At 43.0% G+C, this 27,067-nt stretch overlaps 1 protein-coding gene across 1 annotated transcript in view; it reads right to left on the bottom strand.

Annotated features, from left to right (window-relative positions):
• Window positions 1–25,753, bottom strand: part of ZNF532 (zinc finger protein 532) — a 93,717-nt gene extending 67,964 nt beyond the window's left edge. Inside the window, exons 1-2 of the mRNA XM_081097115.1 lie at window positions 25,578–25,753; window positions 25,379–25,488 (exon numbers count right to left, since the gene is read on the bottom strand). The gene's annotated coding sequence lies outside the window, so the exon portion shown is untranslated. The remainder of the gene's footprint in view (window positions 1–25,378; window positions 25,489–25,577) is intronic.
• Between the last annotated feature and the right edge of the window lie 1,314 nt (window positions 25,754–27,067).

The raw sequence follows: 27,067 nt of genomic DNA, 5'->3' as shown, positions 1-27,067 counted from the left end.
TTTACTCTTTTACACATGGCAAAAATTCCCCATGAAAGAATGCTAACTGAATTCATGAGCTTCTTTCCCTTCCCTTCTGGAATTCTATAAAGATGACATTAAAAGTATTTTTAAAAAGATAAAAATAGGCAAATATGTAAGACAGACTGGTGGTTACTCAGGGCAGGAGGGAGGGTGAACTGGGGAGTGATAGCTAAAAGGCACAGGGCTTCTTTTTGAGGTAATAACAAGGTCCTAAAATGGCCTGGAGATGGTTGCCCTCTGAATAGACTAAAACCACAGAATGTTAAGTTATAAAGGGGCAAGTATGTGACTGCATTCTCAATGAAACTGTTGCCAAAAATTAACTCTATGCCCAAAGGGCAGTGAGAAAAGAGTCAAGGAAGAGGACGGTGGAGTAGCCACTGAGCCAGGAGAGTCAAGGAGTGAGTTAGGCCCAGCCAGTGTGGTTCAGTGAGATCACATGAACCAGGAGATCACTATTCAATTCTTGGTAAGGGCTCCATCCCCATTGGCGGGGAGGCGGGGGTACAGGAGGCAGCCCATCAGTGATTCTCTCTCATCATTGATGTTTCTCTCTCCCTCTCCCAAATCAATAAAAACATATATATAGAAAAAAAAAGGAGTCAGGTCCCAAGGCTCTGCTTGAGGCGGCTATGGTGATGGAGGATGTTAGGCCTGGAAGGAGCCCTCGTGTGACCTCTGACCCTCTGCAACCTGGGTCAGCTAGGGACGAGCAGCAGTGAGGTATAAGACAGAAAGCCTGGCCTTCAGTTTCCTCCACCTTTAAGACCACAAGCCAAGCTTATTCCCCAGGCAAAATGGCCAAGTCTCCCACAAAAAGCTCCAGGGAAAAAATTCCAGATGCTGACTTGTGGGGCCCTGCATTGAGAGTGCAGCTCCATGAATAATCAGAGAAGCCCCCCAAAAACCAAGTCTCACCTGTACGGGCAGAGCTTCCAACCAGCTTTTCACAGCCTCATCCTCAAAGATTGCCAGACCTGTGTGAAAGCCTCCAGCAGGAAGAGACCAAAATAAACCACAATAAACAAACAGAAAGAGGACAGAGCGGCCATAGACAGGGAGAATATGCATATAATAGTATCCGCAGAGAAAAAAGAGGAAGCTATGATGAAGAACCCAAAGAACAAGAAGGAAATTAGAGAATATTAAAAACTAAAATAAAAAATAAAACAGGTTAAAAAAATAGTAAGTCAAGGAAATCAGGATATACCCAGAAATTAGAACAGATATCCAGATAATAGGAGAGAAAAGGCATAAGAATTACAAATTCAATCTAGTTGATCCAACATCTGACTAATAAGAGTTACAGGAAGAGAAAATGCAGAGAGGATATTATAAAGAAAAAAATACAGGACTATCTCCCAAGACAAGTAAAGGAGCCAAGTCTGGGATTGAAAGGGCCCTCACAGGGCTGCCAGATAAAACACAGGACGTCCAGTTAAATTTGAATTTCAGATAAACAACAATTAATCTCCTAGTGTAAGTATGTTCCATTGTTTATCTGGGCATCTTGCATTTTTTGTTTGCTAAATCTGGCAACCCTCTACCTCTGACGGCCCAGCACAAGCAAATGAAGTCAGTCCATATCATGGCAGTTACAGAACACCAAAAAATTAAACATGAGCAAAGGTGCAGGGCTTGCCCAGACACTGCTGTGAGAGCTGTGCCGAGTTAACTTCTGAATCCTCACCCCGGCCCAGGGCCACTAAGCACCTTTGCCTCCAGACAGAAGAGCCTCTGCCCTGGAGCCTGCGGGGCTTACAGACAACCCACTTATCTCACAGACCAAAACACAGACTTGTTTTTTCTTTCCACTCTCAAAGAAGAGTTCTGTTTGTGTTACTTTGGAAAGGGGCTGCATGAATGGGGATTATGGGAAAGGGGAAGGAAAATAGATGGTGTGTGTGCGTGTACAGATCGGACTCTGCCCCAGGTGCCAGGGCTCTCTGACTGCCCCCTGCACAGATGGTACAGGTTTGGGGAGGTGCTTACAATGTCAGAAAAGTCAGGTGTGGGGGAGTTCAAGCTTATCCTGGATGAAGAAACCAGCCCTCTCTCCAGGCTCCCTCAGTCTGCAGTTGAGTCCACTGGATCTAGGCCCTGCTCCCACCTGGGCTGGACTCACTCAGCCACAGGGTTGGTCCAAGGATGAGGGTGTCTTCAGAGCCTGGGTAGTGAGGGAGATGCCTGAGGAGTAAGCTTGCGTGGGGGTGGGGCCAGGCCATAGATACTGCCTGATTTAAACCTTTAAAATATTAAGGCATATGGTATATACCTTCTAAATATTTAAATGTATCTTTTAAATATTTCATTATGCCTTTTAAATATTTAGCCATCTGATCTCCCTTTGTACTCTTGCCCCTGCAACATTAAGGGCAGGCCTGAGGCCATTACTGTTATTATTATTATTCCTGTTTTATATATTAGGCAGAGAAAATGTAAGTATGTTGCTCAAGGACATATGGCCAGGAAATGGTAGAGGATGGAACAGAACCCAGACCTTCTGCCTCCATAGTCCCGGCTCACAACTTCTATCAGAACAGATAGTCGGGAGGTAACAACTCAAATAAAGAAGTCCAAATTTAGCAGAGTAAGTATATTATAAAAAAGTCAATTAACAGAAGAGTTCATTTCAAAGAGTTGAAATTAATTGCCTTCAGGGAAGAGGACTGGAAAATACTGTTTGATTTTTTTGAAATCTATGTACATATATTTGCCAAAAAGTTAAAATTGTTAAAAAGAGATAAGTAACCATCTTAACTACATATCTATTTCCTCAGTGTAAACAACTCAAAAATCGCTCTGCTCCTCAAATCTCATTTACCCAAAACCAAATAAAACATATTCATGGGGCCCTTGCCGGTTTGGCTCAGTGGATAGAGCATCGGCCTGTGGACTAAAGGGTCCCAGGTTCAATTCCGGTCAAGAGCACATGCCCAGGTTGCAGGCTTCAACCCCAGTGGGGGGGCATGAAGGAGGCAGCCAATCAATGATTCTCTCATCATTGATGTTTCTAACTCTCCTTCTCCCTCCCTTTCTCTCTGAAATCAATAAATATATATATATATATATATATATATATATATATATATATATATATATATCTCCTATCTAATAATAGACAAACATGGTAATTAACTGTACCTTCGCTACCATTGCCATTGGCTGATCAGCGTGATATGCAAATTAACCGCCAACAAAGATGACGGCTAATTTGCATACTGCAGGCAGGGCAGGACACTGGGAGCCACCATCCAGGCCCCCGTGTGCGACCCCAGGAGCCGCCGGAAAGCCAGGCCGCAGGCAAGGCGGCCCCCTGGGACCCAGGAGCCTGTCGGCGAGGTCTGCAGGCGAAGCAGCGATCAAGTTATGAGGGGAAGGTTGGGGGGCGGAAGGAGCTACAGGAGCAGCTCTGGCCGGAGACTGAAGACTCCGGCTGGAGTGAGGAGCAAAGACTGAAGGCTCCAGCCCCAGTGAAGACTGTGTCCAGAGCGAAGATGGAAGGCGGTGGCCAGAGTGAAGGTCTGGGTTCCGGGTGCCAGAGGAAAACTGGTGCTGGCAGCCAGGGGAAAGAAGGCCTAGTGCACGAATCTTCGTGCAATGGGCCTCTAGTATATATACATTTTAGAAAAACAAACAGACATACTCATGGGTTTTCCTAATGTAAATGCAAAGCTGGCACAGTAAGAAAATGGTTCACTGATTGAAACCCTTAGGGTGCTACTGCATTAGTGTGGTCCAAAACAGTGAAATACAGCAAATGCCTTCATTTGTCACAAGATGTTACATAATTGAAAACCCAGGAAGTCATTTTTAATGAAAAATCAGGTTTCATGAATATGCAGGAAGAACTTTTAAATGTATTTTTCTTTTTTAAGGTCTCTCTTACCTAACCCCAATGCATTTAGAAGATCCTTACTCGGTGAGAGTTAAAAGTAAAAGGAAGGGAAAACAGAGTGGAGAAGAAAACCTTTCAGCATCCAACTACTTTTACATTATCTATCTATATTAAGTACACAGCTTATAAAATTATTTAATTCAGAAACAGCTGAACTGTCTCATCAAACTTTAGCAAATCTAAGAGCATATATAATGAAATATTAATAACAAGTCCCCCTTAGATGAGGCCCAATATCAAAGAGAACTCCCAACCCAGAATTTTTCATGTCTCTGTTCAAACCCTGGGGGGTAGAAACAGAAAGAAAAAGAAAAAGGCTTACAACCTCAGACATGACCCCCAAACAAAGCCATGGCCTTTGAAGAACATAGTCTGTGCAGCCTTTTATGTCTCCAGCTAAGCAGGCTGCCCATTGTAAAAGGTAAGGTCACAGGCTGGGACCCTGTCTCCCAGCTTGTTCTTTTGCTGGCTGATCTTCATATGCTCAACTCCTCAGCCTAGTCTATCTTCCTATTCACAGCTTCCTGAAGACAAGTCGCTACTTGGTTAATCCCAACTGGCGTCAATCCGTCCAATGTATTGGTCTTTTTAACAGTTATGTACGTCGTGTGTTGCTTTATTTATATAATGCCTCTAAAGAAGGACTTGAAGTAGCTCAGTTAAGAGCTACATTCATAAGAACCAAAATGTGTGCAGAGGGGGAGGAAAATAAAGGTATCCACACACAGATGCTTATGGCTAAAAATGTTCCAAGTGTATGCTAACCCCACTTCCCCACCTTCCCATCCCAGACGGCAGACACGTCACATAAAAACTGCTGCACTTTCCACTTAATATGAGGGGCCTAAAATAGGCAAGTTCATTCAAAGTAGAAGAGAGATTACCAGGGACTAGGGAAAGAGGAAGGAAGAGTTATTGTTTAAATGGTTCAGAGTTTTTTGTTGGGGGTGTTGAAAACATTTTATTGAGGGTGATGTACTTATAACACTGTATCATATACTTATGAATGGTTGATATAGGTTGTGTATGTTTTACCACAATTTTTTAAAAATGCCATAATGAAGAAGGAAGACAAGTTACAATGAATTTAACAATGCTGATTTCAGACTGAACAGTTTTCTCAGTGGTTAGTGTCAGCACACGGACAGAAGGGTCATGGGTTCAATTCCCATCAAGGGCACCTAACTCAGTTGCAGGTTCCCCAGCCCCGATAAGGACTCATGCGGGAGGCAATCAATTGATATGTCATTCTCACCTCGGTGTTTCTCTCTCTCCCTCCCTCCTTCTCTCTCTCCCTCCCTCCTTCTCTCTCTCTCTCTCTCTCTCTCTCTCTCTCTCTCTCTCTCCCTCCCTCCCTCCCTCCCTCCCTCCCTCCCTCCCTCCACTCTCTAGAAATCAATAGGAAAAATATCCTCGGTGAGGATTTAAAAAAAAAAAAAGTGGATTTCAGAAATGTATTCTAATGTCTGGTATCCTTTTGCGACATCTTTAGGGAACTGGGTTGATAAATATCAGCAGAATGTTACTAACCTTTAAGAACCAGAGTCTAAGGGGTGGGGAGCCTTGGTTTTAAGCACTTACTCATTTCTGTGATTTAAATACTCCCATCATGATACATTTCAAGCTACTAAAACAATGTCACTGATGGAGTTGAGAGGAGCATGCAATGAGCTGGTGAGTCGGTATGAGGCTGCTCCAACACTCTCTTCATCTCTGTACCCCAAAATATACCCTGCTTGTAGAGATAAGGAGAGAAGGAAGATTCTAGGGACAAACGGTTAAAGTTTTAACTGGTTTCCTTATCAAAAGACTTCCCCAATCTTTATCCCCACCCCTTTTGAGATCTTTAAAGAATAATGTGCACTTTGAAACACAAAGGGTTGGAGTACCTAATATTTACCAAATATTATTGCCCTCTAGACCTTTCTTTCTCCTAAGACCACCTCAGAGGTGCTGTGTGCCTTCTGGGAAATACCACCTTCAGGAAATGAGTCAATATCATTTGCAGCCAATAAGGAGACACCACCACAGCAGCAGAGATGGTAGGGCATCGGAGATGCACACTCCCCTGCAGAGACCACCATGCCAGCTGGTGTGCCCGGTTAGGCAATCCGACTGGGGCAATCCAATTTGGATTGAACTTTAGTGACAGTTAACACAGAAAGCCCAATTAGAGCCTCTGTTCTTTGGCCCATTGCCACAGGGATATGGGGGAAGAAGGGGAAAGTTCAGGCACAATTTCTTTGGGCCTTTCCTTTGGGATGGTAACTTTCCTCCAAGTCCCACAATGCATCTATTATGATTCCAACTGCCCCCAAAACCTTAATGTACACTAACTTCTAAAATATGCCAGGCAGGGCAGAATATGAGCCTAGGTAAAACTGCCAAAATACCTAGAAAAAATAGATGTTACTTCTGTTCATAAAATGCCAAGGAATACCCAGACGGAGTAGCTCAGTGGTTGAGCACTGAGCTATGAACCAGGAGGTCAGAGTTCGATCCTGGCCAGGGCACATGCCCAGGTTGTGGGCTTGATCCCCAGTGTGGTACATACAGGAGGCAGCAATCAATGATTCTCTCTTATAATTGATTTTTTATTTCTCCCTCTCCCTTCCTCTTTGAAATAAACAACAACAAAATGCCAAGGAGTGCCTGACAATTGAGGAAGACTTCAAGTCTGATGGAAGTAAAGTGGGTAAATGGAGGATCAAAACTGCAGAAAAGGCAAATGATTAATTCACTTCTTAGGGAAGAATAAGAAGGTCAATCATCTTTTCTTTTTTTTTTAATATATTTTATTGATTTTTTTACAGAGAGGAAGGGAGAGGGATAGAGAGTCAGAAACATCGATGAGAGAGAAATTATCGATCAGCTGCCTCCTGCACACCTCCCGCCAGGGATGTGCCCGCAACCAAGGTACATGCCCTTGACCGGAATCAAACCTGGGACCCTTCAGTCTGCAGGCTGACACTCTATCCACTAAGCCAAACCAGTCAGGGCAAGAAGATCAATCATCTTAAAGCCTTGCAAGTTAATGCCCAAACCAGCCATGGTTTGTTAGATTTGATAGTAAGAATATTGTTTCACTTGTTTTATTACTTAAACCCTTCCTAAAGAGGAAAGGCTTTCTATAATAAAAATCACATATTTATACTTCTTAGCAAAAGTGCTGAGAATGATCAGGCAAATGATGGCCAGTAAGAACAAGAAAACAATAGCAATCTACAAAGATACTGGCTAGACAAAGATGAGCTATGTAGCGTCTCTTCCTTCCCTAAGTGGTCAGAATTGGAATAAGAGGAAACAAATCTATCTCACTACCAAAGACAGTAACAGGACAAGGAAAAAGCAACAATCAACCCAGGGAACATTTTGGGGCCTTTCCAGAAGGATCAGGGTATTCTGGGACCACCTCGCTGACTGGCAGTTAGGTAAAAATGTGCCACCATCCTACCCCATGCAATCACTGCTTACACACGAGAGTGATAAGCCACACCCTTTAAAGATAAACAAAACGTTAAAATCAACCATTCCACAGGTAAGCTAGGCCTCCAAGCAGTTCTACTATATGAAATAAAGAAATGTATACAGCTTCCCAATTATCTCATTTCTGAAAGTCAACCATGAACTTATTTCTCAGAAAAAATTCAGTACCTCACAGAACTTCTAATTATTCCTTTTCTTTTCTTTGAAGCACAAATCAGAAATTGCTGATTTGATAACCTGGAATAACCACCTTGCTCTCAGTTTATTGACAAGCATTTCTGAAGACTTTCTATGTGCTGAACACTGCAGAGATGGTAGGTCCCATCATTTCACCCACCAGTAGCGGAATCTTGAGTTTTTCTGTGAGTTCTGCTTCAGTAATGGCATCCAGCTTCCTCTATTTCATGCCCCCATTCTAGGACCTTCCAGCCAATATAACCAAAATCTCTACGTGAGCAATGCTACTCCATTAGAATCACTCTTAACTTGAATGTCCCAGTAGCATCTTGGAAAAGAGCTTTATTTAGCCAACAGGCTACCCATGTATTCAAAATACTTTCTAATCATGGGTTTTTAAAACATTTTTATTATGAGTAGTATATGCTTTTTTGCTAATACTCTAAACCCCAGAAGTATAAGCAATAGAAAGTAAGTCTCCAGAAGACGCACTCATCAGAGATAAGCTCTGCGAACATTTGGAATATAGACTTCTAAATGAGTACGTAATCATGAATACATATATATAATTTTAACAATGTACCACAGACATCTTTCTATGTCTATGCATGTTTGCAACATGTCACAGACATATGTCCATGTTAATTCAACATATACATTTGTTCAAGTGTAACCTTTCAAATATAGATTTTTATATTTTCTAAAGAAATTTTGCCAAAGCAAGAAACCAGAGAACTTCCCTTCCTTTGAGAATTCTTATAAAAATAAGAACACTTCAAAAAATAACCTTTAAGGCATACAATGTTGTTTCACCCATTTGCTTTAAAATTCTGAAGATATATTTTTAACTCGTGATAAAATGAAGGATGAGGGAAACGGGGACATTAAAATCATTTACTTGCGCTCTTAAATATAACCTTTATGTTTAACATGTCTCAAAGAATAACTTACCCATATGTCTGATATTTCAGTACTCTTTTTCTTTCATTTCTACTAAGGCATCTTAGCCTTAAGGAAATCTTATTTAAACAATAAATTACTTTCCCCAACTCAAGGCAAGTGTGAACCCAAAAGTTCAAGAAGGCAGACTGATTTCAGCTGGCACTTAATACCATATCATGCTAAGATGAAAAAAGAAATAGGTATGGTCAACAAGAAAAAAGGACTGGTCAGGAAGAATGAGGTAATTAGTAAACTTTGTAAGGTGGCTTTAGTCAAACTTGTTATAAACAAATTCTCATTTTAAGTAACAAGTTTTAAGACTTGTTTGGTCAAAATCATAGACCAAAATCAAGTATGAGAAAACTTTTTAACCCTATTTATAAAGCATAATCTGTTTTATCTGATTTTTAAATGTTCATAAGTTCAAGGGTCCCAGGTCCCTCTCTAAAGAAAGGAGCCTTGTATCTACCAGAAGGGACAGGTCACGGGAAAGAGGAGGAGAGAAGAGGAAATAAAGAGGAAACAGAACATGCGAAGAGTCATTCACATTTAAAACAGTGGGTGAGAATAGAGGTAGTACCTGACATGCCAATCACATCATACTTCCTATTACATTTAAAATTTTTCAACAAAGAGAGGGAGAATGAATTCCTTTAACAGTGCCATTCAGAATCATGGGGATTTTAGCAAACAGATACTAGGTACAGTTGAAGGTCAAAAAAGTAACCAGAAGTCATTAAAGACGTAATGGCCACCCTTTCCTGTAAAACAGCAGGGAGGAAACTGGAGCCCAAGGCACAGCAACTGCCCTCTGGTAGAAGGAAAGCAAATGCTTAGATAAGCCCAGGTCATAATATGTATTGATGACTTTATTTAGGATTTAGGATATCTTAAGCACCTGCTCCACGTCTGAAAAATGCCCTATTAAGTAGAATGTACAAATTAATCTGAGTGCTGTTTTCTTAATAATTGGATTTTATTTAAAAATTCAAAGATATAGCCCGGCAGGTGTCCCTCAATGGTTGTTTACCTATGAACCAGGAGATCAGGGTTGGTTCCCAGTCAGGACACCTGCACAGGTTGTGGACTCGATCCCCAGTAGGGGGCGTGCAGGAGGCAGCTGATCAATGATTCTCTCTCACCATTGACGTTACTCTCTTTCCCTCTCCCTTCTTCTCTGAATAAAAACATTTTTTTTAAAAAATTAAGATATATATGAAGAGGCAAGTAAAAGTAACATGAAGAAAAAGGATATAACATCAATATATAGTACATGGCTCAAGAACGACAACCTAATGGAGTTAAGGTTCGCCCTGAAGAAGTTGTCCTCTTTCTGGTGACAGCCACCTGGAAACAGGAAGCCCAGCAGTCTAGTCACCTCTACCTAGCTAACTTCAAGGGCTTGTAACTCAGTGTTATGTAAATGGTGGGAGGAATGAAACATCAATGAGAAAATATGGTCCACAATTGGCTGACAACGGGGAAAAGAGAAGGAAAAGTGTGAATCATATACATTTTTATTTTTAAAAAGAAAATTCAAAATTAAAATATTTTAATAGCAAACACGTGATACTGAGCCATGACAGGGGCCATTCGAAGTGGTTCTTTACATTCACATGGAGTGGACTAATTTACTTTGACTTTCTTTTGTAGTTTGCTAAAATCACAAGCAAGTTCCAAAAATGCCCAATTTCCACTACCAAGCAGGAGTTTTATCCTGAGTCTGCTTGTACAAAAGTAAACATCCTATAAAGACTGTGTTTTATCATTCAAACGTCCCATAAAGACTGACTAAATTCCCTTAAAATATATTGGGTTTTCTTAACTTAGGTCAGAGCATAATTCCAAAAGTTCTAGGGAAGACCTAAAGTTCTCTTGGTCGAGGTACTGATTTCTGGGAGTATAGAACCACCACAAAAGGCAACGAGAATAGAGAATAGAAGGGCAGTAAGAGCCCATTTTTGAAAGCAAAGCACTAAGCTAACAAAAAGCCCAGTTGTGGAAGACTACTTTACTCCCAAAGCCCTGCTCAAAGAAAAACCAATTTGCATGCAGTTTCCACGCCTCTGCCCTGTGGGACTCTTGGGTGAGGCAGCCTTCACAAAGCTGGCCGCCTCAGTCACTTCCTCAGGAAGTGGGCCTGACCGCAGCTTCCCCGGGCTCAGTGTGGCTCCAGCATGGAAAGGGACTTGGATTTGGGGGAGGACACTTTTGCTATTCCTGAAGGACAGATGCTCCTGCTTGCTCCGGCTCGGGAGTTCTGCTTTGCTGTGTGATTTTCTGGGCAAGCCCAGATGGAAGGTGACAGGTCCCTCACTGCTGCGGCAGACCAGTTCCTTTATCCTCTTCTCCCACCAGACCCCCTCCCCCACCATGACATGCAGGGTGCCTGCTGGATCATCCTGTGACTAAACTTGCACCAAACACACCCCAATTAAGCACCTCCAGTCATTCCCATGACCACTGTTTTCTTTATCTTGCTCCAGAGGCAAAAATAGAATCGTGCTGACTCCTTACCACGAGCGCTAAGGTTCTTGGAACAGTGGGATATCTACTTACTGAATATACAAAGCTTCCCAAAATACATGCCCCTGTTTTTCTTTAGAAAGCAGAATGTAAACTTGAAGGGCAGGACTGCCCTCAGGTTAACATGTCAAAAGGAGACTCTGCTAAAAAAATCAAGCACAGAAGTTAACTAAGCACCAAACCATTGCACACAGACCTGACAGCTGGCGGGGTTCTTCCTGCCCAGTGCCTCCTCGGCCTCCTCGTGCCTGCACAACTGTATTATGGAATAAGGCCTCTGGCCCAGTTATCTGGCTGTGTTCTCCCCAGGAGTGTCCTTCATTTCACCTCCAGGAATGCCTTTGGGAAGCAGGCAATCTCCCTGGGCTGACCATCTCTGCAGATATCTGGTTTGGGACAGTAAAAAGCTGCTCCGGGCAGAGCTTGTCCAGGCCCCAGCTGAGTTTGCGAGCCAATGAAACAAAATCTTCAGCTAAGGAGATGACTGCAGAAGTCTGTCTCTCCAACAGCACAGCACCCCCACAACCAAAAAACTCTTCAAGTCCAGAAAGAAAAAACCTGCTCTTTCCTTAGTTACTCCAAAGAAAAAAGGGCAAGGGTCCTATTTGCCATATCATAGGGCACAGGGGCAGTATTTTCAAGCAAAAAAACAAAACCTTCCACAGTGAGGGGCATCTGTATAAAAATAACCCTGGAAAATACATAAATGTCCACCAACAGGGAAATTAATAGATCAATTATGCTACATTCCTTTTCTTAATTGTGGTAAAATACACATGATATAAAATTTACCATCTTAACCATTTGTAAGTATACAGCTCCACTGTGTTTAAGTACACTTATTGTTTATGCTACATCTTTTTACGGAGTACTATGCAGTCATTAAAAGTAAGGTAAAGCTATTATAGATACTTATGTTGAACAATCAAGATATACCATGGGGCGGGGGGGGTTGGGGGGGGGGGGAATCAGGTCATAAATATATACACATTAAAATTTTTTAAATAAGCATATTGCATTTGTATATGTTTACATATAGATACATAAAATATATGTGTGAAATTCATGGAAAGGCTTCGGATGCACATCATTTTGACAAGGGAATGATGTTTTTCAAAGTTCATCCACCAAAGTGTAGGTGTGCGTTTTCAAAATCTGGTATCTACAGGGACATAGTTGGAAGTTAAAATTTCCTCTGAACTTAGGGATAGTCAAAATCATCAATCTTCGCAAATTCCATAAAAGGTGCTATTGTACAAGCTCTGTCTCCCAATGGATAGGCATTCTTTTAACTAAAAGACCCTTGTGCCGAAATTTACTAATTCGTCAATGAGAAATTCTGAAAGGGTCTGGTCTGAACCTGTCACCATTAATAAACTTCAGGAAAATTCATTACAGCCTCTGCTTGAATTGGGTTATTCAAATAGTTTCATGATGAGAAAGCAAGGGGAAAAAAGTCTAAATTCCTTCCCTGTTGGATATAAACTGCCTCTTTTTTTTTCTTTTTTTTTTTTTTTAATGAAACATGTTTGGTGAATTCCAATATTTCAAAACTAAGAAATCACTCACTTATCCATTTAACTACTAAAAACAAAAGGATTCCTGGATTAGGAGGAAAACTCATAAAGGACTTAGAAGCATTCCTTTGGAATTTTATAAATGCCACATTTTTTAGTGGCATCTCTACAATTATAGCTTGAAGCAAATATAGACTGTCTAAACTAGAAGTGATATTTTGAGTACAAAAAGGGGGGCTTCAAAGTAACTTTCTTTGGTCACCTGCTGAAGCCTTCTAAATTTTTACACATAAATCTAAATCCCGCACAGGACTTTTGTCCCTGAAATGCTCTAATCAAACCAGCAGCTCTACTTTTGGCTGTGTTCTTTCTGATTTTACCCGTAATTTTTCTTTGTTTTAAATACTAAATTTAAAATATTTGCAAACTTTTTAAAAAAATATATTTTTATTGATTTCAGAGAGGAAGGGGGAGGGAGAGGGAGAAACATCAATGATGAGAGAGAATCATCGATCGGTTGCCTCCTGCACACCCCTACTGGGGATCAAGCCCACAACCCAGGCATGTGCCCTGACTGGGAATCGAACCTGGGACCCTGAAGTTCACAGGTCAGCACTCTATCCACTGAGCCAAACTGGCCAGGGCTGCAAACATTTTTGAGACTTCCAGGACTAGAAGCATGGAAGGGAAAATGAGTAGCTGAAGCTCTTCTTCACTTCTCTGGGGTTTTACAGTTCAAAGACACTTGCTTCCCTGAGGTCTTACTTGTGGAATTTCACTCTCCAAAGTTTGGAAGTATTGTTCTTACCCCAAGGCTTTAAGACCGTGGTTCTCAACTGGGGGGATTCTGCCCCTCCACCACACTAATAATTAGCAATGTCCAGAGACATGTTTGGTTATCACAACTTGGCAGCGGCAAGGGGTGCTACTAGCATCTGGTGAGTTAGTGAGTGGAGGCCAGGGATGCTGCTAAACCTCCTACAATACAGAGGACATCCCACAACAAAGAATTATCCAGCCCCAAATGTCAGTGGTGCTAAGGTTGAAAACCCTGTTCTAAGGGAACAGACTTTCCCCTTATCATCCTGCCTTCTTCCCACCAAGACCTAATCCTACTAAAATCACGATAAACCTGCTCCCCTCGTCATCCGCACCAGAGCCTTTTAGCATGGAGATAGTGGCAAGTCACTGGTGCAGCTCACTACCCCTACCCCTGCCCTCTCCCTCCAACTGAGGTCGGGTGTGGACAAATGGACTCCCCGCATAGTTATTATAACCCTTCTTATATTGCCAAATGAGGCCATCGCCTAATCATTAAGCGATTCTTGTCAGATATCTATTTTACTTACAGGTGGAATTATGAAATGTGGTACTTTCATCTATATGTTATAACTGAAAGCATCCCCCAAAGTTATCATCACAACATGCCTACTGACTGTTGACTTAAAATAAATTTATTTAAAAGTTCTCTTCCTAGAGTAGATAGAAAACAGAAAAAAAAAAAAGAAAAACAGAGAAATAGAACTGATGACATCATTTTGTCAATCACTATATTCTACTCAAAGGCCCTCTCTCAAGTTTCATTCATTTCACCTGAGACAACCATCAGTTTGGAACAATGTTCACCCAGGAATGCTCCTCCTGTTACTAAACTTCCCACCAAAAACAGGGCAGAAGGAATTAATTCTACAGTCTAGGAATTTGGGAAATGCTGGGTTAAATACATACATGCACACACACACACACACTCACAGCCTTCTTTTCTCCAGGCTTCTCTGAACTTCCAACAGGCATCTTCATTACGGGGATCCAGTCTGAGCACTACCCAAGCTTATTTGAGGCTGGAAGCTTTGGGAGTGAGACATCTTTGGGAGACACTTGAAACAGGTTTAAGAAAGTACTCTCCCTGAGAGATAGTATTAGGAAATACGAGTGCCTTCTGGGGTAGAAAGTGAGGGAGATGCTTCCTGCCCACGTTTCTCAACAATGCTAACTCCATGTTTCTCCTGGAAGTTCCTCTCCAGGGGCACCTCTGCATCAGCCCAAGGGAATACACCTCCAAATTTGGAGGAAGAGCAATAAACAGGTATTTCTAAAGGGGCCCTTGTCTTCAATAAAACTGAGCACAAAAGCCCTGTTGGGCTGGTTCAGTGAGTACTGTCGAAAGGAAACTATCGGTGTTGTAAAATGCACACGCACGCATACATATAGTGAAGGAAGGAAAATCGGGAAAGGGAACCAGGTAGCAATGTTTACCTATTTTCAGTAGCCATGGCCACAGCAGTGTCAGGGAACAAGCAAGACATCCCTTCTGGATCATGTCAACAGGGGGAATACTGGTTGACCCAGTAGCAGTGGCTATGAACCTCGACGACATTTGAGCCTCTGCCCATTAGCTGTAAAAATTATACCTGTAAAACCACAGTGCACTGCAGTGGCTAACGGCATGGGCTTTTGGAGTAAGACAAATTGAACCGAGTCCTGGCTCTTTCCTTTAAAAGTTACATGGTTCCAAGCAAATTACTTAACTTCTTTAAGCTGGCTTTCTCCAGTAAAAAAGAAAATCAAATCTACCTCCTGGAGTTATTGTGAGGATTAAATAAAACAACCTAGGTAGGTACTTACCAAAGTACCTGGAATACAGTAAGTATTTATTAATGTGAGTTATTATAGTATACAAACAAGGTCAGGAATAGGGTCCTAGCATAGAGAGAGCCTAGAAGAAATCAAGCCACAACACTGATGCTCCTAAATAGGTGATGATAACAAGACAGGTGCCATCAGGAATTCCCAGCAACCACATGGGGTATAATGATAATGTGCTTCACTGAAGTGCCTCTTGGAGAAAGGCAGCCCAGCGAGGTCTTCTAAGATGCGGAACAAATTTGTCCTAGCCTCTACGAATGTGAAATTAGAGCACCATGTAACCAGAGAACTTACAGCTAAATTTGAAACTCCAACAGAGGTCAACAATATCCTAATGCTCAAGATTAGAGGAATGGAGTTTTTTTTTATTTTATGAGTCATCTACATCAAAACCACTAAAGCATAATTATTATTACTCAACTGCTAAACTATGTGTTTAATCTTTCCCAAAATTAACATTGGCCAGACAGACCAGACTTGCTTTTTTGCCAGAAGGATTATATACCTATTAAGAGCCTCAAACTACATGCCCCCCACACACACACATACACACACCCCACATACCCCTAACCTATGAGAGGCCTCAAATACACATCTACATACCCATAAGACCTTGAACATTATGTATTAACTATTCCTCTGGCTGTTTTGCCAAATTCCCTACCTCCAGTGTCTCAGTCCAATGCATTACTCAATCAACATTTGCTATGCATTAACAGAAGAAATACTGAAAGCTACACATTGTTTTTGTGCTTTTGAGTAAATAGAAAAGAGAGAAAAGATCCAATTTCTACACTCAAAAGAGCTCATTCAGCCCTGGCCAGTGTGGCTCAGTTGGTTGGAGCTTCATCTCGTGCACTGGAGAGTCATAGATTTAATTCCGTCAGGGTCCTTACAGAAAGCAACTGATCAATGTTTCTCTCTCTCTCTCTCTCTCTCTCTCTCTCTCATCTCTCTCTCTCTCTCTCCTCCCCCCTCTCTAAAATCAATAAAGACAAGTGAAGATTTTTTTTAAAGTCGACTTTTGTTTTTAAAGAGTTCATACCCTTTGGCTACTATACTGAGGTATAGATTTCAGGGTCAGAAAGACCCAGGTATGAATGCCAACCCCCACACTGACTGGCAACCTAGCCGGGGCATATTTGTTCATTTCTCAGAGCCTCCAATTCCTCAGGCATAAAATGGGTTAAGACTTTCACTTGTCAGGTGCGCTGCGAGTCCTAACCATCCAGAAATCAGAAGTGGCTTAGCACAGACAGTTTCCTGAGCTGCACGTTCCAGGGTGGCCAAGTCACCCTTTAGCGAATCTTCCTTGAGACTCTTGTTTTTCAACATTTCCTGGCTCGAAATCTCTGTCCCCGCCAGAAAACTATGCTCAGTGTCTGCTGCACATTTTCTTCTTGTGCCAAGTGTTAAACTTCTCCATCATTTCCCTCCTCGGCTCATCTCTCTCTTTTTGTCAAGCTCCGTTCCTCTTCTTTTTCACAATTCTACCCAAAATTTATTTTTATCAAAATCTCTAGAGTCAATCTTTTCTTTTTTTGTATTCTTCCCCCCACCTCTACCCTTAGAATCCAAGTAAGCATATTAGAAAACAATATAAAAATTAAGGACACAAATTCAATTCACTTATGGGCAAGTTATTTCTTGGCAAGAGTGAATTAAGGCAAAGCTACAGACCACACTCCTGAGACAGTGGCGTCTAGAAATTCTGTATTCTAGGCTATAAGCAGAAGAGCTGAAAGACAGAACAAACCAAGGAAAATCGACTTACCACTGAAATAAACAACAGTGGTCAACAACATCTTTTTCATACATGAACAAGAGCATGTTCCATTAAAAGGCAGACCCCTTTCATTGCCTCCAGCTTGTTAAACTTAGCTAATAAACACATATAAATCATTTCTCATTGCCTTTACTCATTCACTCAATGGCTGTGAGGATGTCTGGACAAAGGCAGCTACCAGATTTTGCTCTTACAATGACATCCTCCAGAAAGCATCCCATTATAAAATGAGGAATGCCTTGACATCAGATAGCTAACTGCACTTGTCTGTATGACTCCTACTGTACTGACCCTCAGGGGGTGTCTCACAAGCCCACTGAAAACTGTCACCCACTTAGGGTTATCAGTAACCCTGCCCTCCCAAGCCACAAGCTGAATTAGACCAGGACCAATGAGATTTTGGGTGTATGTAATCACTATGTATAATGCCAGCTGGGTACTGGAAATATCAGGGGGAATACTTTGTAAAGTATATGGTTGTCTAACCACTATGCTGTACACCTGAATCTAATACAAAATAATGTTGAATGCAAACTGTAATTTTTTAAAAAATTTTTAAATAAAAATAAATAAAATTTAATATGTATAAGAAATAAATAAATAGATGAGGACATGGCAATATACGAGCTATGGGACAGCCATATGCACAAGAAAGGGAACACAGTTCCCCCAAGGCAAAGACACAGACAACCAAGGACCTGGGGCCCTGGAAGGAGCACAGATAAGCTGAGTGCAAGAGGACATCGGAGTTCCCAGCTTTCAGTCCTCGTGACATTCCAGCATGCAATCAATCTAAAAAAAAATCTATTAATGAGATTATTTCACATTGCTTTTTGTATAAGTCTTCAAAACCTGACGTGTGTATCTCAATTAGGCCTAGCCACATGGCAAGCGCCCCATAGCCCTATGTGGCTGGTGCCTATCATACTGGACAGAGCAGTTCTAGACACAAAATAATTCCTCCTAGATCCCTTGGATGCCTTCTGCACTCAATCTTCCATCACCACCGAATCCCAGTAAGTAGATATGAGTATCTGGTCACTGTCGAGCAAACATGGGAAGCAAAGTGCCAGGGGAAAGGGACAGATCAAAGGCATTCGCAAACCTGCCATACTTTCACAATCAGGTTGCTTTTTAAAATTCTGACCAACAGAAATTATACCAACAGACAGACAATGTTGACTATAGCCACTCACTGGGCTGAATTTCTCAAAAAGCTAAGAACACTGAAGTACAAGATTTATAACTACAAAATTCATGCAAGATTCCCACCTACAAATGAAAATATAGTCAAGTAGGAACAAGTACATATAACCTCCTGCCCACATTTCGCCCACTTTTAACCAGATACAGGGCAGTTGTAACTGAAGACCTTCAAACAAGGCAAGAGACTCTCATTGTATGTTTCTATGGTGCCAAAAAAATAAATAAATCCACTTATAAATGAGATCAAAGGAAGGCCACAGGAAACAACACACTCCTAGACCGAAAAAAAAGAATGTTGAGCAAAAACCCTTTCCCAAAAACAGAAGGCTGCAGAAGACAGAATAGCCAAGGTTTTAAAGGGTTTACTGCCTACCACACACTCTGTTTAACACTTTATATGCATTTAATGCTAATAAAAAACCCTCCAGAAAAGTATGGTTTATTTTAAGTAACTCGTTCTAGGTCCCATAGCTAGTCAGTGGGCAGAATTCAGATTTCTGTTTCATTGAGGGTTAGGCAGAGGCAACTGAAAATCTCCGTGGCCTTACCCCCGATTTAACCACAACACCAGGCATAATCAGTTCTCAAGCTACAAACCTCAAACTACCTTTGGCATTCTTGCTATGTTAAATCAGCAAGTGTAATAGGCCAGCTTATCAATGAGTGAGGCTTCATTTGAATAACTCATGGTTTCAGGTTCACATGATATAAGGATTATAAATGAGCTGATTTATATACCATCGAAATACATGTAATAAATTTTGGAAGGCAGAGAGAAAGTAATGATGCAACAGCCTTAGACTAGAAGCCCAGAGTGCTAGGTTCTAGTTCCAAACCTGCTACCCACTACTAAAAACAGATGACCCCTCTTCCCACCCCAATATGGGCTCAATCACTGTAAATATTTGAATTTCCTAACCTAGTAAGTTTTTCAGCAATCTAATTTTTATCATTGAGATTCCTGGGAAGAATTTGTTCCTCATAGAAGAAAACTACCAAAATCAACACCCATTACTAGGCTCTTGAATAAGCCTTTGGAAAGCAGGAGTTTATGTTCTAAAAGGAAAACATTTAAGACCTATCTTCAGGCTTCCATAAATCCTGCAAGATGTCTGGAATCTCTAATTATGTAAAGTTGTAATAATATTTGACTGAAAACAAAACAATACAAAGCCTGCATTTCGGACACGAAACACCACCGACTAGAGGCTACTTATGTGGGGCAGTTAAAAAGACCAGAGTTTGCCTAAAAATTACTTATTTCAGTCTCCAGGTTTAGATTAAGCAGAATTTGCTCGCACACCTCATTCTTAAAACAGAATTTAGAACTTTCCATCTGTAGACGATGGTTCAAAGGACTCTCTAACCAGTGTTTGTTTATTGTTGGAACAAAAGATTTTTCTCAACACCACTTTCAATTTACTTTTTCTCATCCCTTTCAAAGACTAAACAAAACAAAAACACCTCTTTGTTTCTTCTCCCTTCCAACTTGTATCCTCACCCTAGTACCAGTAAAAATGTCTGTCTTTTCAACATGCTATTTCTAGCACCGTCTCTGGTGTAGACACAGATTCTCTCTCCATGATGACTCAAGTCAGGGAAATCTGGCTAATTACAAGGGCCCTTACTGGGACTCAACCGTCTCCATTACACATTCTCACCTCTACCATCTGCCACTTCTAACCTGCACATCAGTGCTGCTGAGCACTTACCTGAGCCCTCTCTCCAACTCCCCCCCTCTTATCTCCATACCCCTAAACAACTCTCATGATTTCCCCATGTCAAACTGTGCTCCCCCATGCAGAATAGCCTGGTAGTGAGGAGCAGGCTTTCAAATTCTGCCTCTACTACCATTTATGAGCTGGCAGACCCTGGCCAGGATCTTTGTCTGTTTCCCCACCTGCACCATGGGGATAACAGTACGTAGCTAATCTCATGGTTTCAGTATAAATGACCTAACATATAGAAAGGCCCACCATGGCAGACTGCAGTGTCTGCAGGTATTAACTACTAAAATTTTCTACCTGTCTGGCAATGTTTGGCCCTCTAACTTCCTGAAGCATGTATCTTAAGTTCTTCAACCACCCTCCTACTTCACTTATGGTTTTACTATATAAACCATTAAACCCAACCCTTTTTCCACCTTTTAAGATTTATTTCTGGTCTATGCTAAATCCTCCCAATCTACACCTCCAGCCCAAACAGATCTGGGAGATAAGAGTCACCCCCACAGACAACCCAAACTTGAACTCACTGTTATCAAGGCCACCTCCACCTTCCAAATCTATTCCGCCTTCTAATTCAGGATCTCAGAGACATAAACAACCAGTGGCAAGTAATCTCCGAGAGCCTTCATCCACCTCTTCCGCCATGCCCCATATCTCATCGGGAACCACCATAGGCCTGCCTGCCCCCAAGGCAGTCACCACCTACCACTCCATCCCCACTGCAACACCTTGGATCACACCCTGGGGTTTCTCTCTTAGATTCTGCTTGCATTGGTCCCATCATTTGACCTCCCTGCCTCCCGCCTGACCAGCCTCCATGCCATCCTCCCGGGGACTACCCCAGGACTCAAATGGACTGTACAGAATGACCTTCAGAAGTCTGGCCTTGACTGCCTAAGCTTCCTCTATTCTCCCACGCCGCACTCCCCCAAACCACTGTCAACACCAAGTTCCCTCAGTGCCCTTGACACACTGTTCCACCAGACTCTCATTCTTCCCCCAAGTCTTTGCCTGCCTTGCATATTCTTACTGGTCTTTCGTGGTTCAGCTCAGAAGCTACCTCTTCAAGGGCTCCTCTCTGGACACATGGCATTGGGTGGCTCATTCACATTCCTGTCATAGCATCTGTGGCTACTTCCCACTAATTTTTCTCTGAATTCCTTTCCTTCCAGTACTCCCAGTGCCTAGCACAACATGCGGCACTTAGTAAACAGTAAGTATCTGTTAAGTAGATGAAATAATCCCCAATTTAACATCACTCCCCACTTCTTGGGGCTCTCCCTGGTCTACATCACCATAACTTGGTCTATTTGCTCTTCCCGATCCTGAACACTATTTTATCCTCTAAAAAAATAATCTGCCTCCAAAATCAACCTATTTCATTGCTTTGATATTGCTTAAGTATTTTTTACTTCCTTAAATGGCATAAAAGCTGAATAATAACTTCAAATGTTAAAAAGCACCAAGCCCTAATCGGTTTGGCTCAGTGGATAGAGCGTCGGCCTGCGGACTGAGGGTCCCAGGTTCGATTCCGGTCAAAGGCATGTACCTTGGTTGCAGGCACATCCCCAGTAGGAAGTGTGCAGGAGGCAGGTGAATCGATGTTGCTCTCTCATCGATGTTTCTAACTCTCCCTTTTCCTTTCCCTCTCCCTTCCTCTCTGTTAAAAATCAATAAAATATATTTTTTTAAAAAGCACCAATATTTTGGCAGTCAATAAATCAGACAAATTATGATTAAGTTGTTTGCACAACTAAGATGTCAACAAAGATTTTCAGTATCACTTTCCAAAAATTTTATTCTATTATTGTTTGGTGTTTTACTGACCCTGAAGACAAATGCAAAAATTAAACTGCCAAATGCTTCTGAAGAGATTAAAAATAACTGCTGTAGGAAACAAAGAAGGTTTTACCACTTGCAGTTTTTTGTTTCCACTTTTGGCTAATTCCGATTAGTTCTGGGTTATAAAGCATGTCATCCTGTTAGTGAGTGGTCTATTATCTCGGTCATCTCTCATGTGTCTTCAGATAATGTTCGCTACAATCTCCTACTTGAGAAGTCTTAACTGCAGCTGACTGGATCTTTTTGTGTGTGTGAGCTGTGACGAGCTGAATTTATTTTCATTCAAACTTCTAATTCTCATGTATTTACCACATGACCCAGCCATCCCACTCTGAAGTATTTACCAAAGAGACATAAAAACTAATCTTCAAACTAAAACCTGTATGCAAATATTCACAACTTTATTCACAATCACCAAAAATTGGGGAAAACCCTGATGTCCTTCAACTGGTGAAAGGAGAAAAAGCTGAGGTACATCCATACAGTGGCCTACAACTTAGCAATAAAGAAGAACCAAGTATGGATATACACAGTAATATGGATGAATCTCAAATATTTGTATGACATTCTGGAAAAGATATAGACATAGGGACAGAACCAACCAGTAGCTGCCAGGGGATGAGTCTGACTGCAAAGGCACATCAGGAGGACAGTTTTGGGGCCAACAGAACTATTCCTTATTAACAGATAATGGTGGCAGATACACAGTGCTATATGCTTGTCAAACCCAGAGAACTGTACACCACTAATAAATTTTACTACATGTAAATTTAAAAATTAAAAATTTTTCATTATTTAGTCATGACTTGGTTAAAGATCCTCCCCTAACTCTAACACAAAGGTGTGGATTACCTTAACCTTTACCGTGGCAGCTGTTATTGTTTTATTACTGAATTGTATTGATTAGGAAGAAGAGATACTGAGGGAATGAGGAGGGAGTAACCCCAGATCTTTTCCAGATACTTCCAGTTTCCCTTGTATTGGCAACGTCTGCTCCAGATGCACAGCCAGATGGAGTAATACCAAGGACACAGGGAAGGTTATTTAAAACCAACAGAAGACAGACTATACCCCACAGCAATGCCCAAGAAAGCACTTCCAGGGGAAAAATAAAGAGGTTGGGAGAGGAGAAATCCTAAAATTCGAACCCATCCTGGTCAAAGGGTTAAGCAGAAAATCCCATTCCCGTGCTGGCTGCCTCCTTCCTAGACCCTCCTTTAAAAAGGAGTCAAGGCGGGTGGGGGCGGGGAGCCTCTTTGTGACAAAAGAGGGAAAAAGGAGATAGCAGAGCCCTCCAGAACCAGGAGGCTGAGTTCTAAAAGCCCTGGATCCAATGTTCTTTCACGTGGAAAAAATGATTCTAAGTAGGCAAATGACAAAATCAAGCAAAGGGTTCGACGGCCAGTGACACTTTCTTTCCAGTGTACCCTCTTCAGCCAAACCCACACATTCCTCCTGCAGAGGAGATGGCCGCCTTGGGGGTGGCTGCAGGCAATCCCAACCAGGCGCGGGGCTGCGGGCTCCAGGTGTGGCTGCCTCCAAGGCGACAGGGACAGCCACACACAGGCCCAGCCCGTGTAAGGCTGCCACCCTGTTCCCTCCCGGCTCTTCCAGGAAAGCGAATGCTAATGCTGTTGCTGTTCTCCACACTCACACTCACATTCACATTCCCAAGCCCAGAAAACTCTGATCCTCTCCCCCGGGGACCTGGGCTGCCACATTGTTAGAGCTCAGCAGGAGACCGCCACCTGAGACAGACCTCCATCCAAGATGAGCTTCCCCGATTGCTGCCCTGGAGAACCAGCTCTCCAACCTCACACTGCATTTGCAGCTGGAAAGACCGGCCTAAATGCAAAACAAATGCTATTTTTCAGGAGCCTTCTGGGGGAAGGGAAGGAACAAAGCTAAAAACCAGAGAGAAAGTAAACCAGAACATTCTGTGACATACAATGCTTTACAAAAAGGGCTTTTAAACATATTACCAAGAAAGACTCCTTACAAGGGGGGTTAGCTGTCAAAGTGACATAAAAATCACTGGCTTTCTCAAGACAGTAGTGAAGGACTAAATTATAAAACAGTTTCTTGTAGCAAGCTAATTAAGGTTTATCATATTAGCCATCTGAGTTTTAGTTGGCACCAAAAAGGCAGGAGCAGCACATCGTGCAACATGGACCAGGATGTGCTTTGCAAGCAGATTTCTGCCCACATTCAGACACAGCACCTCTGGCAGTCCAAACCGTTGCAGAATTGAAAACCAATTTCAGCACAGTGATTTGTCAAGAATTTTGTTCCATCATGTAAGCTATTTACTGGTCTATCAGTCCGAGATTACATTTATCTCTATTAAATACAACACAAAGTACTCTGAGCTGACCATACACTCCCTTTTCCCTTTGCCAGTTTTTTCACACACTGGATGCTCTGCAACCGCACGGAATATTTCTGAACAATAAAAACCCTTGCATACTTGACACCCTCCAGGGCAGATATTCTGCCCACCAACTGCAAGCACACAGCCAATTCTAAGATCCTCGGCATTTCTGAAAAGACTCAGTTCTGCTGACCGCGAAGAGGAACAAAATACCCTCTTCAGAGTAGAGGAGAAATTTATTTTCAATCATGTCTTGTATGGGCTCCCCTTGACTGTACTGTTACCAAACCAGAAGACAGAACCAGCTCTATCTGTTGATGACATCATATTGGATGTGATTCTGGAGCTGCTGGTTTCCTGTTTGGGGAAGTGGAAGTTCTTTTCACAAGGAACCCCAAGGCAAAATGTTTAGTGTTCCCCTGTAAGCTCTCACTGCCTTTGTTCTTCCCTTGGCTACATTCATTCCTGCTGTCTTCTCTCTTCTGCAAAAACTGTGATTCTGGAGGGTGCGCAAAAATGCCAGCTCAAATCTAGCCTCCATCTCTTAAGGCATTAGACATTTTCTGCCATCCACTGCTGTAAAGCTTTGCGTTAACAGGCATCTTTTCACAGATGAAGCCAGACTACCCGCTTTCCTCCTGGTGTAGCATTAGGATTCCACATTAAAATGTATGCCACAAATAATCCCATGGCAAACTCACTGTCAACAGCCCCCAAAATCAATAAAAGCCATTCCACCACTTGACTCTGAGTGAAAAACCTTTCAGGTTAACAGAGAGCAAGGTAAAAAGAAAGGTGATGAATGAGCAAAAGGCAAATCTACCTTCAGACTTCTCAAATCCCAAAAAGGTGGCGAAGCTGCCTCAATCTGGCGAAGTTCTTTTTTTTGTAATCATCGGGAAAATACTACATGTGTGCTGCTTTAGTCTTAATGCAAAACAGTGCATTCTCTACAAGGCCCTGCCGCCTACCATCCTCTAAACTTGCTTCTTTCCAGGCCTGAATCTTCTAAATGATTAGACACAGGCCATTTAATGAGGTCATTCTGATTTTGCCTGGATAGGAATACCATCATAAAGTCACTCTAATACCATTAAAGGTGGATAACATTAAGAGTAATTCTTCTCCACTTAGAGCCCAATATCATTTTCAGAGTACCAATCTACTGTCTGTGTCTGAATGGACCTTCAAATAAACACTTAAATTCATGCTCAAAATATCATCTCTCACCTTGTGAACCTTGACCTTTGGGAAAGACTTTGGACCAGAGTTCAGTTACTGTCACACAGTGGCATTCTCTGCAAAGATGAAAGGGTTAAAAGCAGCCACAGTCAACAGGCCTACAAGGGGGGGAAAAAAAAGACAGCATGTATGCCTTACAGCATCACTGGAAAGCATTTATGCTCATTTTCTAGAACAATACTGTTACCTTTTGGCCTTCATAATAGTCAGAAGTATCCCCAACACCCTTTAGTAGCTTCTAAAAGGAAAAGCACAAAACAGAACATACCCTGCAAGAGAAAAAAAAGCATGCAAAGTAGCAATCTCCAGCAACAAACAAACTGCCATTACAAATCCATCAGTTCATTCTGGTTTGGTTTTGTTAAAAATGAGATGAGAGAGAGAGAGAGAGAGAGAGAGAGAGAGATTGCATAAACCAAGTGTCCCCACCCTAGCAAGTCACATTTTTTTCTTTAATAAGGGTCATAAATCTCAGCTCCTTGTCCATCCCTTAAGCAAAAGAAAAAGGCAGGAAAAGCCCAAGTAATCTCAGACCTTGCAAACCTGCACATTTCCCCCATCTTCGCTACACAGGCTCTTTCAGGACTCCATTAGCCACATCCCAGTGCTGTGTGGTGTCTAAGTGTGCATTCACATACTGTGTTGGGATGGTACCTTCCTGCAAGCGCCTCTGCTTTTGGCTGCCATGGAGGGAGGAAGCTGCTATCCCACTGTAGGAGCTCAGTGACTGCATTGTGTTCAGGAGCTGATCTGCCTCAAACCAGTCTCAGCCGGTTCTGGTCACCCTACATAAAAAAGCTATGGCAACCCTCGCCGAGTTGCCAACAAGTCCCTGAAAACCGTCGGCACGGGGGGCTCTCGCAGGGGGCTGCTCTCCCCTCGGAGGTCTTCCCGAGGAGGGGCAGGCCATCGTGTGTCCCCGGCCGCCACACCAGCACCCAGTCTTGGAAAGGCCCACCTCGCGAGCACCCCAGAGCCCCTCAGGGCCCATCCCCCACCCCCTCCCCCCGAAAAGCCCACCGCAGACCCTGGGGCCCGCTCCTTCGCCTTCCCCCACTTACCTCCCACCACCTGGCTCAGATCTTTGTGTACCTGTGTGTCAGTGTGTGTTCCCTGTGTGGGTGGCTGACAAAGAGCCCCCGGGAAAGCCACCTATGTGTGTCTGCTCACACTGGACGCGTGGGCTGCGGGAGCCGGCCTCGGCCTCCTGGCTGAGTGGTGCTGGCTTGTTGACCAGGCTCCTCGCCGCCTGTCACCCCCACCCCACCCAGCCCCCTCCTCCGGGCCTCTCCCTCTCCCGGCCCTGTCACCACCGCCAGCAGCCCCCCCAGTCTCCTCCTCCTCCGACCTTCTCTCCTTTCAGGCACCTGGGGGGAGAAGTCCCCATCCCTGCACCTCGGGGCAGGAGCCTGGAGATGCCTGGGGTGGGGGCAGGGGGCACGAAGGGGCAGCGGGGAGAGGGGCGCAGAGGCCTGGGGCAGCCCGGGGCGCAGCCGGCGCTGGAGGGAGGAGGCGAGCGCCTGGCTCACGTGGCCCCCCTCTCTGGACCGGCGGGGCCTAGCCAAGCCGGCTGGCCCTCGGCCCCCCAAGAAAGCCGGCCGGGCGCGAAGGCCAGCGTCCCCGAGGCCGGGGTGGGCCAGGCCCCGGCGGTCCAGCCCCAGGGCCTGAGCCTCACGC

The sequence above is a fragment of the Myotis nattereri genome (genome assembly GCF_964212035.1).
Source record: "Myotis nattereri genome assembly, chromosome: 8".
In the NCBI taxonomy this organism is placed as follows: domain Eukaryota; kingdom Metazoa; phylum Chordata; class Mammalia; order Chiroptera; family Vespertilionidae; genus Myotis; species Myotis nattereri.
The sequence above is the reverse complement of the archived record's forward strand: the minus strand, read 5'-3'. Positions and strand labels throughout refer to the sequence as shown.